At 44.5% G+C, this 13,427-nt stretch overlaps 1 protein-coding gene across 1 annotated transcript in view; it reads left to right on the top strand.

Moving 5' to 3' along the window:
• The first annotated feature begins 5,810 nt into the window (after positions 1-5,810).
• Positions 5,811-13,427, top strand: part of LYRM9 (LYR motif containing 9) — a 16,504-nt gene continuing 8,887 nt past the window's right edge. The window contains exon 1 of the mRNA XM_017888931.1: positions 5,811-5,875. The gene's annotated coding sequence lies outside the window, so the exon portion shown is untranslated. The remainder of the gene's footprint in view (positions 5,876-13,427) is intronic.

Here is a 13,427-nt window from a genome sequence, read left to right as displayed (position 1 = left end):
GGTATATAAATACCCCAGGTGGGATAACCAGGTGTGGGTTCCATACTGTTTCCCCAGCAGGACGAAGCTCAGTGGTAACTTGCTTGGGAAGGCTCTCTTTACAGGCTGCCTTCTTTTCCTTGCCTTACTTCCCTTTTCTCTTTCTCTTTCCTTCCTTCTTTCCTTTCTTTCCTTTCTTTCCTTTCTTTCCTTCCTTTCCTTCCTTTCCTTCCTTTCCTTCCTTTCCTTCCTTCCTTTCTTTCTTTCTCTCTCTCTCTCTCTCTCTCTCTCTCTCTCTTTCTTTCTTTCTTTCTTTCTTTCTTTCTTTCTTTCTTTCTTTCTTTCTTTCTTTCTTTCTTTCTTTCTTTCTTTCTTTTCTTTCTCTCTGACGGAGTTTCATTCTTGTCACTCAGGCTACAGTGTAATGGTATGCTCCCTGTAACCTCTGCCTTCCAGGTTCAAACAATTCTCTTGACTCAGCCTCCCGAGTAGCTGGGATTACAGACTCTCACCACCACGCCTGGCTAGCTAATTTTGGTATTTTTAGGAGAGATGAGGTCTCCCCATGTTGACCAGGCTGGTCTTGAACTCCTGACCTCAAGTGATCCACCCACCTTGGCCTCCCAAAATGCTGGGATTATAGGTGTGAGCCACCGTACCTGGCCTCACTTCCCTATTTTCTCACTTAGTGTTTTCTAGAACCACCTTTTAAATAAACTACTTGCTCTCAAATCCTTGCTTCAGGGGCTTCTCCGGGGGGAATCCAAACTGAGGTATATGTAACTATAAATTGTGATGCATGCCATGGAGAAAGGTACAGTCTACTATTTGGGTGGGGGGACCTGCTCCATTATGGGGTGGGAATGTGGATGTCAGGGAATGTGAGGAAGAGATCTATTAGCTGGGATCTAAAGGAGGAGTAGGGTGGAAGGACATGATTGAGTGTACGAAAGGCCACTGCGGCTGCCACAGAGGACAGGGACATGGATAGAAGCTTAAAAGGCCAGACTCTGGAGGACCTCGTAGGACTTGATAAGGAGTTTGGCATATGTATTCAGAGAACACCGATAAGCCATTAAGGGGACTACAGCAGGACAGCGACAAGTTTATACCTGTCTCTAACCATAGTGGAGAAGGACAGGAGAGCCCGCATGGCAGGGATAGAGTTCAGAGGCCTCTGCTATGACGCAGGGTCTTGCATGGAGTTTTGCACATGAAGGAGTCTACTCCTTCAACAGATGTTTGCTGAAGTGGAAGGTAACTATTAACCACGTAGTTGACTGACCAGAACACCCTATTTCCTGCCCAAGTCAACAAATGATTTCCCTTCATTAATGTTGCCTTTTTTTTTTTCTGGGCTGCTACACTTAAAACTCTATCAGCCCTTTCTCTTGGGGACAGCATCAACAGGATAACTCCTTTCTACTTTTACTCATTCTCCACTTCCCTCCTTTTCACTCTCTTTTTTCTCTCCTTCTCTTCACCCCTTTGTCTCTCCTCTTTCTTCAAATAGTCCTATTTAATAAAGTTGATTATTTCTTACAGTCTCCATTTCTATTAATGGTGGCATATAATTCTTGTCGCTGGACATCTCAAGACACTGCAGATATAGTCAGTGAAAACTGAATTACACTTTGTAAGCAAGGTAATTTTAAGTGGATCTTTAGTCAAATGCTGTCAAAATGCAAAAAAGAAGAATGTTCCCAAGCACATTCACTCCTTTGGTAATATTGCCACATACACATCCAGCATGCACTTGAACTTTTTATGAAAAAGAAATTCTATTCCAAAGGTGATTCATACAAAAAATTATGGGTATGTGTGTGTATGTTATTTACAATTTGAAATCATGAGACATCGAACATATTTTCAAGAGATAAAAAAGTGGGGACATATTCAGAGATAACATACATCTGATCACCAATGTGGTTTCACATGTAGTCACTGTTAACAAATTACTACAGAACACACTAGAAACAGAGAATGATATATCAGCAAAGTTGGATTTATGGTGCTGCAGAAAGTAACATAATACGGAGGACCAGGATGGCTGAAACCTAGCCCATAAATTAATCTCCAAGTGTATGTTCTAAATAGTCACAATTGTACCCTTTTCCTCGTGTTCCTTTTACAAAATATTTAAATCCTTGCTCATCCCTTTCTTTCACCCAGCAATTAAAGAAAACAAACTAGACGTCTGAGATTTCACATAATCTTTCATACCCAATATTTTTATTGTCTTAAATCTTGAGTAGTCAGCAAGAGTTGTGTTTTGCAAGACGCTGGGGTAAGGAAGATCTGTTCACCCCATTTTCCATTTTCGCCCCTGGTGTCCTCTTCTGGCATATTCACCCGTCACCCCATGCCCCTCACCCTGTGTTCTGGCAGGATTTGAGACATGCAAATTGCAAACTGGTAAATAGCAACTTTGCATATGTTGAATAGAAGAGAACAACGTGGTACCACTCATTCTGTTCTCAGGGAAATCTGAGATAATGGGGAGCAAGATCGAGGGCAGACCGAGGGTCTTAAGTATTTTCTTCAAAGTGTTTATTATGCTTATTAAACCTATTGTACACTGATGAATTAATTTGAATTATTTACATGGTCAACCTTGGAGACAATAACCTGATTTAATCAGAGGATGCAAATGTTATCATTTCTCTTTGAAATCTAAAAGCAGGTTTAAACTGGAAACGTCAGGACTTCTTGTATCTTTCCCTACAAATATTGGTTACAAACCTGCAGTTGTCAGGCTAAATGACATAATGTCAGAAATCAAGAGAATGTGGTGATGTATTTCTTAAGAAAGTCAACAAATTCCCCTGTGCGAACATGTCCCCTGGACAGTGGGTGACTAGTTTCTCAAGTAAAAAGTCTATTTTGTTTATCTGTAAATATCATGCACTGTCTGACGTAAGGGTGTTCATCTGCTAAAATTTCGGTGTATAGGAAAATGACATGGTAAAAATCGTTGGGGTTTTACTAGATTATGAGACTGGTGTCATTTTAAATGAATGTTTGGACTAGTAAAACTTATTTCATTTTACTATTGAAGCTGTAAGAACCTAAGGTTGCTGTCAAGTTAAAAGGTTCAAATTTAATTATTTTCAAATCTAGGTTTCCATTGTGACTTGGAAAAAAAATTAGAGGTTGCTGTTCAAATCTCTTCTACTTTGGATTTTTTTTTCTTAGTGTTTGGATGTTTATAAGAAATTTTTGTGAAAGTTAAAATCTTGTGTGTTTGTAAAATTGGAAGAGGCACAAGTGATTCTGAAGGTGGAGCCTTTCGGAGGTAAAGCAAACAGCTTGCATCTTGAATATTTTATGAGATCTAGGTATTAGAACCATGTTTCTGATGCAGGAACACAGCGATCTAGGAACAAAAGGGAGATGAGGCTAGAGAACAGACTGTGAAATTTCTTAAAATTATTAAATGATCCTAAGACTGAGCACAGGAGTGTATGATGTTACTGCAGATTGTTCTTAATAAGGGCTTTAAAAGCTTAATGATTTATTGATTGGCTCTGCACTAATGACGTGCCCTTGATTATGCATGTGTAAATAAGAGGGCTGATTTATGAGGGTACAATTGTATCTTTCAGATATATTTGTCCAAGTCTACATCTTTAAAATAAATGGAGGCAATTATCTGAATATTTCAAGGGAGGGAACCCCCCATTCCCACCCCCCACCCCGATTTGAGGGAAGTCTAGTATGGTTAGGTGAAGAGGAAAAAAAAAAAAAAAACAGAAGCTCTTAAAGGGAGTTAGGAACAAAACAAAACTTCCGTTAAGAATTATCCCTGCTAGCTAATTAAACTAAAGAGCTTTTGCACAGCAAAAAGAAACTACCATCAGTAGTGAACAAGCAACCTACAGAATGGGAGAAAAATTTGTTGCACCTACTCAATCTGACAAAGGGCTAATATCCAGAATCTACAAAGAACTCAACAAATATACAAGAAAAAGAGCAAACAACCCCATCAAAAGTGGGCAAAGGATATGAACAGACATTCCTCAAAGAAGACATTCAACAGCCAACTAGACACATGAAAAAATGCTCATCATCATCGCATCAGGAAATGCAAATCAAAACCACAATGAGATACCATCTCACACCAGTTAGAATGGCAATCATTAAGAAGTCAGGAAACAACAGGTGTTGGAGAGGATGTGGAGAATAGGAACACTTTTACACTGTTGGTGGGATTGTAAACTAGTTCCAACCATTATGGAAAACGGTATGGCAATTCCTCAGATCTAGAGACTAGATGTACCATTGAACCAGCCACCACTACGGGTATACCCAAAGGAATTATAAATTATTCCTACTACAAAGACACATGCCACACGTATGTTTATGCGGCACTATTCAACAATAGCAAAAGACTTGGGAATCAACCCAAATGTCCATCGTGACAGACCTGGATTAAGAAAATGTGGCTCACATATGCACCATGGAATACGATTGTAGCCTAAAACAAGGATTGGAGTGTTGTGGTCTTTGTTAGGGACATGGAATGCAGCTGGAAACCATCATTCTTAGCAAACTATCAACAAGATAGAGAAAACCAAACACGCATGTTCTCACTCATAGGTGGGAAACTGAACAATGAGATCACTTGGCTCGGGAAGCGGGATCATCACACACCTGGGGCCTAATCATAGGGGACAGGGGGGAGGAGGAGGGATTACATGGGGGAGTTATACATGATATAAATGATGAATTGATGGTGCTGACGAGTTGGTGGGTGCAGCACACCAAATTGGGGGGGGGCATAAGTATACATAGTAACAAACCTGCACGTTATGCACATGTCCTAGACTTAAAGTCATAAAAAAAAAAAAAAAAGATAAATAAACCAAAAAAAAAAAAGAAAAAAAGAATATCCCTTGCTTCTCTTTTCCTAAGAGAAGAAAAATAGATTCCCAGGTGCCATCGGGGAGCAATGTTTTACTTAAAAAAAAAAAAAAAAAGAAAGAAAGAAAAAGGAAAAAGAAAAAATTGTAAGAAATTGTCCTGTTAAATCAATGACACATGGAGTCTGAAGGAAATCAGCCTTTTCGTTACGAATAGGTTTAAAAAGCCCTGGAGAAGACAGACGTGAACAGAAGCAATATTATCCACTAACCACCTAACTCCCGCTTAGACATCAGCGGAGAGATCAGCAGCATCATTGAACAGGGGGTTTGTCTTAAGATAATGACTCATCTTTATTTCTTTCAGGATATAAAACTTGTATTTAAATCAATTCAGAGAAGCACTTGAGCTTTAAACATGAGAGAGCAGGGAGAGCCTATTTAATAAAACAGCATTATTTCATTTTCAAAGAATGATACCGGCAGTAGCTCTAAGTTTAAATTTTGTATTCTTTTCCTCAATTATAATTATAGATGGGTCTGAAAGGAAGCATGCTTATTACTGTCATATTTATTCTTTTGACAGGTGTTATGGGACTGTAATTTGATGAAATGATTCAAAACGCAGATTCCTATCCAAACACAATTCTTGTCATCAACACGAGAGGTTCAGGAAAAGTCCTCCAGCAAGCCTTTCAGAGATCTTGAACACCCCTACTATTTTAGCACAATCCATATTCAGGAATAAGGAGGAGAGAGTACCTTTAGGGCTTATATCCGGCGTAGCAACAGCCAGAAGGCAGAGTGGGTGTTTGAGGTAACAGGTAACGAAGGCTGTTAGTGGGGACAGCTTTCCTTTTTAACTGGGTGGGGTCGGATCAAGGAAGAGGCACCCAGTAGGACCCCGAGTCCCGTGCGCGGCCGGCAGAGGGCGCTGGGCTCACCGTCGCGGGGCAGGGGCGGTGCCGCTCAGTCCCCGGGGCGCAGGCGCACTCGTCGCCGCGGCGGCGGGGCTGGCGTTCCGGTGGAGGCTGGTGAGCCGCGCCGCGCAGGCCGAGGCCAAGGGCGGGGCGCGGGGCAGCCGCGGCTGGAGCCACTGGGTGGCTGGGGCGGGCTAGGGATGTGGCGGCCTCGGGCGTCCTCGGACCTATAGAAGACCTAGGGGCCACCCGCGCCGGCATTTTTTCCCTAGCGGTCCGCGCTCTTCTCCCGGAGAGCTGGGTGCACCGGAGCGCGGCGCCCGGACTTGACACAGGCCTGGCCGGGCGGTCCTGGAGGAGCAGGAAAGGCCTGCGGCGCGAGCGAGGGGCGCGGGGTCCGGTTCAGCCCGGGGGTCCAGCCTCTCAGAGGCTCACGGCCTGGCCACTTTTAAAAGGAGAATGTCCCCTCCACCGTCCCTCTGCCCGCGGCACCTGGTGGCCGGAGCAACCTTGACATACTGATTTATGCTTCTGCGTAAGAGCAAGTTGCTCTGTGGCCGAAACCCTTTCGCTCCTAGGATTGATCCTTTTTATGGTTATTGTTTTAAAAACAGTTTTATTGAGATGTAATTTACGAAGCATACAGTTCACTCATCTAAAGTGCACAATTCAGTGTCTTTTTTTTTTTATTTATTTGAGACGGAGTCTCGCTCTGTCGCCCAGGCTGGAGTGCAGTGGCGCGATCTGGGCTCACTGCAAGCTCCGCCTCCTGGGTTCACGCCATTCTGCCCCAGCCTCCCGAGTAGCTGGGACTACAGGCGCCTGTCACTACGCCCAGCTAATTTTTTGTATTTTTAGTAGAGACGGGGTTTCACTGTGTTAGCCAGGATGGTCTCGATCTCCTGACCTCGTGATCCGCCCGCCTCGGCCTCCCAAAGGGCTGGAATTACAGGCGTGAGTCACGCGCCGGGCCAATTCAGTGTCTTTTAGTGTATTTGCAGAGTTGTGCAGCCGTCACCATAATTTTTTAGAACATTACCCCCCAAAAGAAACACCTCCTTTAGCTGTCACTCCCCCCTCCTATCTCCTCCCATTCTCCCAGCCCTAGGCAACCACTAATGTACTTCTGTCTCTGTAGATTTGCCTGTTCTGGATGTTTCGTATAAATGGAATCATACATTAAGAAGCCCGTTGTGACTGGCTTCGTTCACTTAGCATAATGTTTTCTGGGTTCACCTGCCATAGGTTCGTGACTTCAGGACAGTTTCCTACTGGCTTTAGTTTCCTCTGGTAACTTGGGAATCAGTTGACATCTGTGGAACTTCTGTTATGGTTCAGGTACTATAAACTGTGGAAGAGTGACTAATAACAGTATGTGTGTATATATATATATATATATATATATATATATGTATATTTTCTTACTCATTTCCCCTCATTTCACAGGTGTTGAACTAATACAGTGTAGTCTCTTGTCCTCCAGAAGCTTACAGTCAGCAAGGAACAGATAGCCAAGTAAAGTAGGAAAGGGTAAGATGTTCAACGCTGGGCGCAGTGGCTCATGCCTGTAATCTCAGCACTGTAGGAGGCTGAGGAAGGAGGATCACTTGAGCCTAGAATTTCGAGACCAACCAGGCCAAGACCTCGTTTCTATAAATAATTTAAAAAATTAGCCAGATGTGGTGGCGTGTGTCTGTGATCCCAGCTACTTGAGAGGCTGAGGTAGAATCGTTTGAGCCTGGCCAGTTTTGACTGCAGTGATCCCTGATCATGCTACTGTACTCAAGCCTGGGTGACAGAGTGAGACCCTGTCTCAGGCCAAAAAAAAAAAAAAAAAAAAAAAAAAAAAGATGTTCAAGCACTTAAGATGTGCCAGCCCCTGTGCTAGGCACTTTCCATATGTTAGCTAGGTTAGTCTTTACAGAAGCCCTGTGAGGTGGGCTATTCTTTTCTCCAGTTTACAGTGGGGGAAGCAGAAGTCCAGAGAAGTCAACCAGGTTGACCAGGATTACACAGCTAGTAAATAGCAGAGGTAGGCTTTTAAACTAGGGTTCTTTGTCTCCAAAACCTGCTCTATAATCACAATAATTATATATGTGTGATTATAATCACAATAAGTGATTACAGAGCAGTGTGATGACTGTAATGGGGTGTGAATAGCATGGAATGAAAGCCTGAAGGAGGTGACAGGGAGCTGGACCTCTAAGGATGAAGAGGAATTCTTGAGGCAGGTGAAGAAGTCAAGGTAGGGGAAAGCACAGCATGTTTCAGAGATGATATTAACAACAACAGTTAGTAGTAAACACGTAGTGTGTGCCAGGCATCATGCTTAGTAGTCTAGGAGCGTTATTTCATTCTTACAACAGTCCTATGTAGGAAATACTATTTATTAGGGACCTCACTGACAGATGGGGAGCAGACTTCGAGATAGAAGTTAAGAAACTCTTCCAGGGTCCTAGAACTAGCAAATGATGGAACCAGGATTTGAACCCAGACTATCTGATCCCAAAGTCCTCCAAGTTCAGTCTGTGGCTAAAATGCAGGAGGTATGGGAAGGACAGCAGGAGGGGAGATTGATGAGAGGGACTGAAACAGATCTCAGAAGGCCATGGGTAGAGAACTCTCCACAGAGGTTCTGAGGAAGGGGAGTGACAGGGTGTGCTTTTTAGGAAGTGTTTTTGGGTGGCACTGTGTGGATTGGGCTGGAAGGAGGGAGATAGATCAGGAGGTATTCGGATAGTCCCAGCCAGGTATGGGTACAAAACTGGGAACCAAGGTAGTGCCAACAGGGACGAAGGGAGCAGGAAGGGGGTGAGGGGACTGGAGAGCCTTGACTGTGTAGGAGAGGGACTAGGGGAGGCAGGGATTGCTGCCCCATTGCTAGCTTGGGAGAACACAGATGTGCAAGATGGAGCCCTGGAGTGGGTGGGGGTGGGAAGCAAAACCACTCCATTCCTATTTTTCAACTTTCCCCGTCAAGAAGAGTAATTGCATATTTAAAAAATGGCCTGTGCAGGCTTAATTTAGCTTGTATCAGTGCTCAATAGGGCATAATTTCTGGTTATTTTCTGCAGTTCCATTCTTTCGTTCTTTTTTTAATATATGACTTTTCCTACTTATTTTAGGTGCCTATATTGGGACATAGGTTAGGGAAAAGGACAGTGGGGTTAAATGGGACTGTGGGCCTGCTTCTCAACATCTGTGCCAGTGATACCACTTGGCTTCCAGGAAATTCCCTTTGTAGCTTTATTTTCTCTTTTTAAAAATTCTGTCATATTCTCCTCTGGGTTTGGTAAGAGCTTTATTGTTAAGCATTTCTTTAGTTGCTCATTTCCTTTATCTGTGTAATTGATGTCAGCCTGGTGACTTTTCTTTCTTTTGATTTTTTTCCCATCTATATGCAGGGGGAAGCTGCAGAGGATGTCCTTGGGTTTCAGAAAGGCATGGAGCAAGGTTTTGTAGAGAGGATTGAGGAGTACTGGATGGTAGTGCAGTCAAGTGCCTTTATAAATGCTTGAACCTAGTCGTGCATGAATCCTGCTGGAGTTCTTTGTGGGGTCCTTAGTCCTGATCTGGTATTTTTATGGGTGGTTCAGACATAGCAGGTGGTTTCACGAAGCAGATAAGGGCATAGTCTTTGGAATCAAATAGACCTAGATTCTATTCTGGGTCTTGCTCTATACTAGCTTTGTTGCTCCTGGCAAGTTACTTAACCTCTCAGGGCCTCAGTTTCCTCATCTATAAAGTGGGACTAATGATACCTACCTTAAAATATTGTTGTGAGGATTAAATGAGGTAAAATGAAAAACTCTCAAACTTGGCATGTCCTACCCATTCCCTGGATGGGAGCCATCGGCTTTGCACAAGGCTCTGGGTTGGAGAGCTAGGTACACCAGACTGTTCATCTCTGTGGTCCTAGGGCTGGGTCCAGAGTTGTACACATGCTAGATGCTCTGAATGGCATGGCGTAGTTGACTGATGCTTCCAGTATATAGGGTTACTCTCTTTCTCTTTGTCCTTACCCCGTGTTTACCTGGTATGTGACTGTTTCTGTGCTCTTGTTTTGTTGAATTGAGTTGGATAACATTCAGTCATATAACAGACCCCCCCCAAGGATGGTGGCAGATTGTGACTCTGGAATGACCTCATAAAATAAAAGATGGGGAAACAGACTTAAGAACAGCTCAGGAGCCAGGCGCAGTGGCTCATGCCTGGAATCACAGCATTTTGGGAGGCCGAGGCGGGTGGATCACCTGAGGTCAGGAGTTTGAGACCAGCCTGGCCAACATGGCGAAACTCCATCTCTACTAAAAATACAAAAATTAGCCGGGCATGGTGGCATGAACATGTAATCCCAGCTCCTGGGGAGGCTAAGGCAGGGGAATTGCTCGAACCTGGGAGGCAGAGGTTGCAGTGAGCCAAGATCGCGCCATTGCACTCCAGCCTGGGGAACAAGAGCGAAACTCCGTCTCAAAAAAAAAAGAAAAAAAAGGAGAAAAAGAGCAGTACATGGAAAATTGCCTTTGAGCCAAATGCCAGGGCCACGTGAGGGCCCCAACAGAGAATGCAGTCTGAGCTGCATTCCTTGAATTCCCAGGTCAAAGGAGGTGACAGGACCACTGCCTGGGTAGTTGGTCAGAGCATGGCCAAACTGTTGTTTTCCCATGGGACAGCATGTTTAAGCGTGGTATCAAAAATAAAGGTACGTGTATTCAGAAGAGGGCAAGTGGGACAGAGACACTTTGAGACGCAACAACACCTCCCGGCTGCTTCCACTGGAAAAGGGACTAGGGAGGGCTGGGATAGTTGACTGTGAATAATGAAAAGCTGGACTTGGGAGTAGGTGAGGGAAGATTTTGTCCCAAAGAGTAGAGCTCAGACCAGTGAGTGGAACTTTACAGTGGGGAATTTTAACTCAGAACTGGAGGGACTTTCCAATAGCTTGAACAGAGTGAAAATGGGGGACTTGTGAGTTCCCTGACACTTGGAGCACATGTAGGGAGAAAAACTGGGTGGCTCCCTGCCAGGTATGTTTTTAAAGCAATTTTTTATTAGGAAAATTTTCCAAATATATGGAAGTTGAAATAACAGCGCAGTGTTCACCCTTAACACCTACCATCTAAACGCGATCTGAACATTCTGCTGCATTTCTTCGTCTTCCTCAGTCTTCTCTCTGTGCTGTCTTTTGCTGAACTATTTGAAAGGAGGTTGCAGACCCGATGACACGTCACCTCTAAATCCTTTCGCCTGCATCTCCTGAGAGTAAGGTGATTCTCCTACATAACCACATCAGTCTCATGACCCAAGAAAATTCGTAATTCACACTACCATTTTCACATCCAGTGAAGATTTTCATTCAGGAATTTAGCAAATCACTGTGACCACCATATGGAGAATGGCTGGTGGGGCCCGAGGGCAGGTGGATACCCTTCCAGCAACCCCGGCAAGAGCCTGAACTAGAGGCCTGACCTAGAGTAATGTGGGGTGATGAAGGCTGTTTCAAGGTAACCACTGAGCATGGTGGCCGGGTCAGTGAGGGCTTTCAGGAGGAGAAGCCAGGCCACAGAGCTGAGTGTGGAAGAGGCAGGAGGTGTGCAGGAAGCAGAGAGGGGCACAGTAGGCAGAAGTAGGAGGATTCATTCAAAATAGAAACTGAATGTCCACCAGGATAGTTAATTTTATGTGTCAACTTGACTGGGCCACAGGAGGCCCAGGTATTTGGTCAAACATTATTCTGGGTGTTTCAGTGTGGGTATCTGTGGATGAGATTAACGTTTAAATTGTTCGATGGAGTAAAGCACACAGTCCTCTATAATATGGGTGAGCCTTTTCCAATCCATTGAAGGCCTTAATAAAACGAAAAGTCTAAGCCTCCCCTGAGTAAGAGAATTCTCTTGCCTGTGGCTTTCGAACTGGGACATCAGCTCTTCCGGGTTCTACAGCAGCTTCCAGCCTTTGTATTTGAACTGGGACATTGGCTCTGCAGATTTTGGACTTGCCAATCTCCATAATTGCATGAGCCAGTTCATTATAATAAACTCTCTCTCTCTCTCTCACACACACACACACACACACACACACACACACACACACACACCCTCCTATAGGTTCTATTTCTCTGGAAAACCCCAACAAATACATCTACTCCACACCAGACATTCTGCCCCAGGGCTGAGACCATAACAGGCAAACACAGCATGGGCTGTTATGGAGTGTGCCATACAGGACTCGGTTTGCCTGGACTAGGCCGTGGGTGGTGAGAGGTGCAGATGAGGGGTAGATAGGGGCCAGATCGAGAGGGGCCTTGCAGGCCATGGACAGAAGCCTGGATTTTATTCTGTAGACCAGTGCTTTCCACACTTCAGGACCCTCATGATTTTTGCCGGGTCCACATTTCAATTGCATTATTTGTTTGATACATAAAAAAAAAAAAAAAAATCAGTTTTATACCCATTTGAAAAAATTGCTTTAGGCCATTAATACCTATGAAAACGTGTTTTTTTCCCCCTCATTACACATGAAAATAAATGTAAAATCATTACAATAAAAAATACTGGCCATATACTACCTAAAATGATTTTAGGTATTTCTTCTACATTTTGGGAAAGTTGCCATGAATGATGGGGGCAGGGGTGGATTTTAGGGGTTTTATGAAGGACAGGACACTTTGAAATTTGTTTTAGAAAGAGTCACTCTGGCTATTGAGCAGAGTAGGAAGGCAGAAAATGGACTGGAAGACAGGGAGACCAGCTAGGGGCTGTTTCAGTTGTCCCAGACAGAGTCTGAACCAAGGGTATGCAGTAGAGTAGAGAGGAAGGGAAAAATATAAGGGGCATTCAGAGGTGGAATTTGATAGGACTTAGAAACCAGTGGCATGGGGCCTGGCGTGGTTTCTCATGCCTATAATCCTAGCACTTGGCCGGGTGCGGTGGCTCAAGCCTGTAATCCCAGGCCAGGCGCGGTGGCTCAAGCCTGTAATCCCAGCACTTTGGGAGGCTGAGACGGGCGGATCACGAGGTCAGGAGATCGAGACCATCCTGGCTAACACGGTGAAACCCCGTCTCTACTAAAAAATACAAAAAACTAGCCGGGCGAGGTGGCGGGCGCCTGTAGTCCCAGCTACTCGGGAGGCTGAGGCAGGAGAATGGCGTAAACCCGGGAGGCGGAGCTTGCAGAGAACCGGCCACTGCACTCTAGCCTGGGCGACAGAGCCAGACTCCGTCTCAAAAAAAAAAAAAAAAAAAAAAAAATCCTAACCCTTTGGGGGGCCAAGGGGGGGGGAACCCCTGAGGTTGGGAGTTCGAGACCAGCCTGACTAACATGGAGAAACCCCATCTCTACTAAAAATACAAAATTAGCCAGGCGTGGTGGCATGCGCCTATAATCCCAGCTACTAAGGAGAATCACTTAAACCTAGGAGTGGGAGGTTGTGGTGAGCCGAGATTGCGTCATTGCACTCTAGCCTGGGCAACAAGAGCGAAACTCCATCTCAAAAAAAAGAGAGAGAGGATTCTGTTGTCATCTTTATCTTTGTTCTTCTATATGTCAAGGTTCCCCAGTCCCTGGGCCATGGACCAGTCCTGGTCCAAGAGGTGAGCGGGAGGCGAGTGAACGTTACACCCTGAACTCAGCCTCCTGTCAGATCAGCGGTGGCATTAGTCTCACA

The sequence above is a fragment of the Rhinopithecus bieti genome, unplaced genomic scaffold (genome assembly GCF_001698545.2).
Source record: "Rhinopithecus bieti isolate Rb0 unplaced genomic scaffold, ASM169854v2 scaffold_18477, whole genome shotgun sequence".
Taxonomy (NCBI): Eukaryota; Metazoa; Chordata; class Mammalia; order Primates; family Cercopithecidae; genus Rhinopithecus; species Rhinopithecus bieti.
This window is presented reverse-complemented; position numbering and strand designations above follow the sequence as displayed.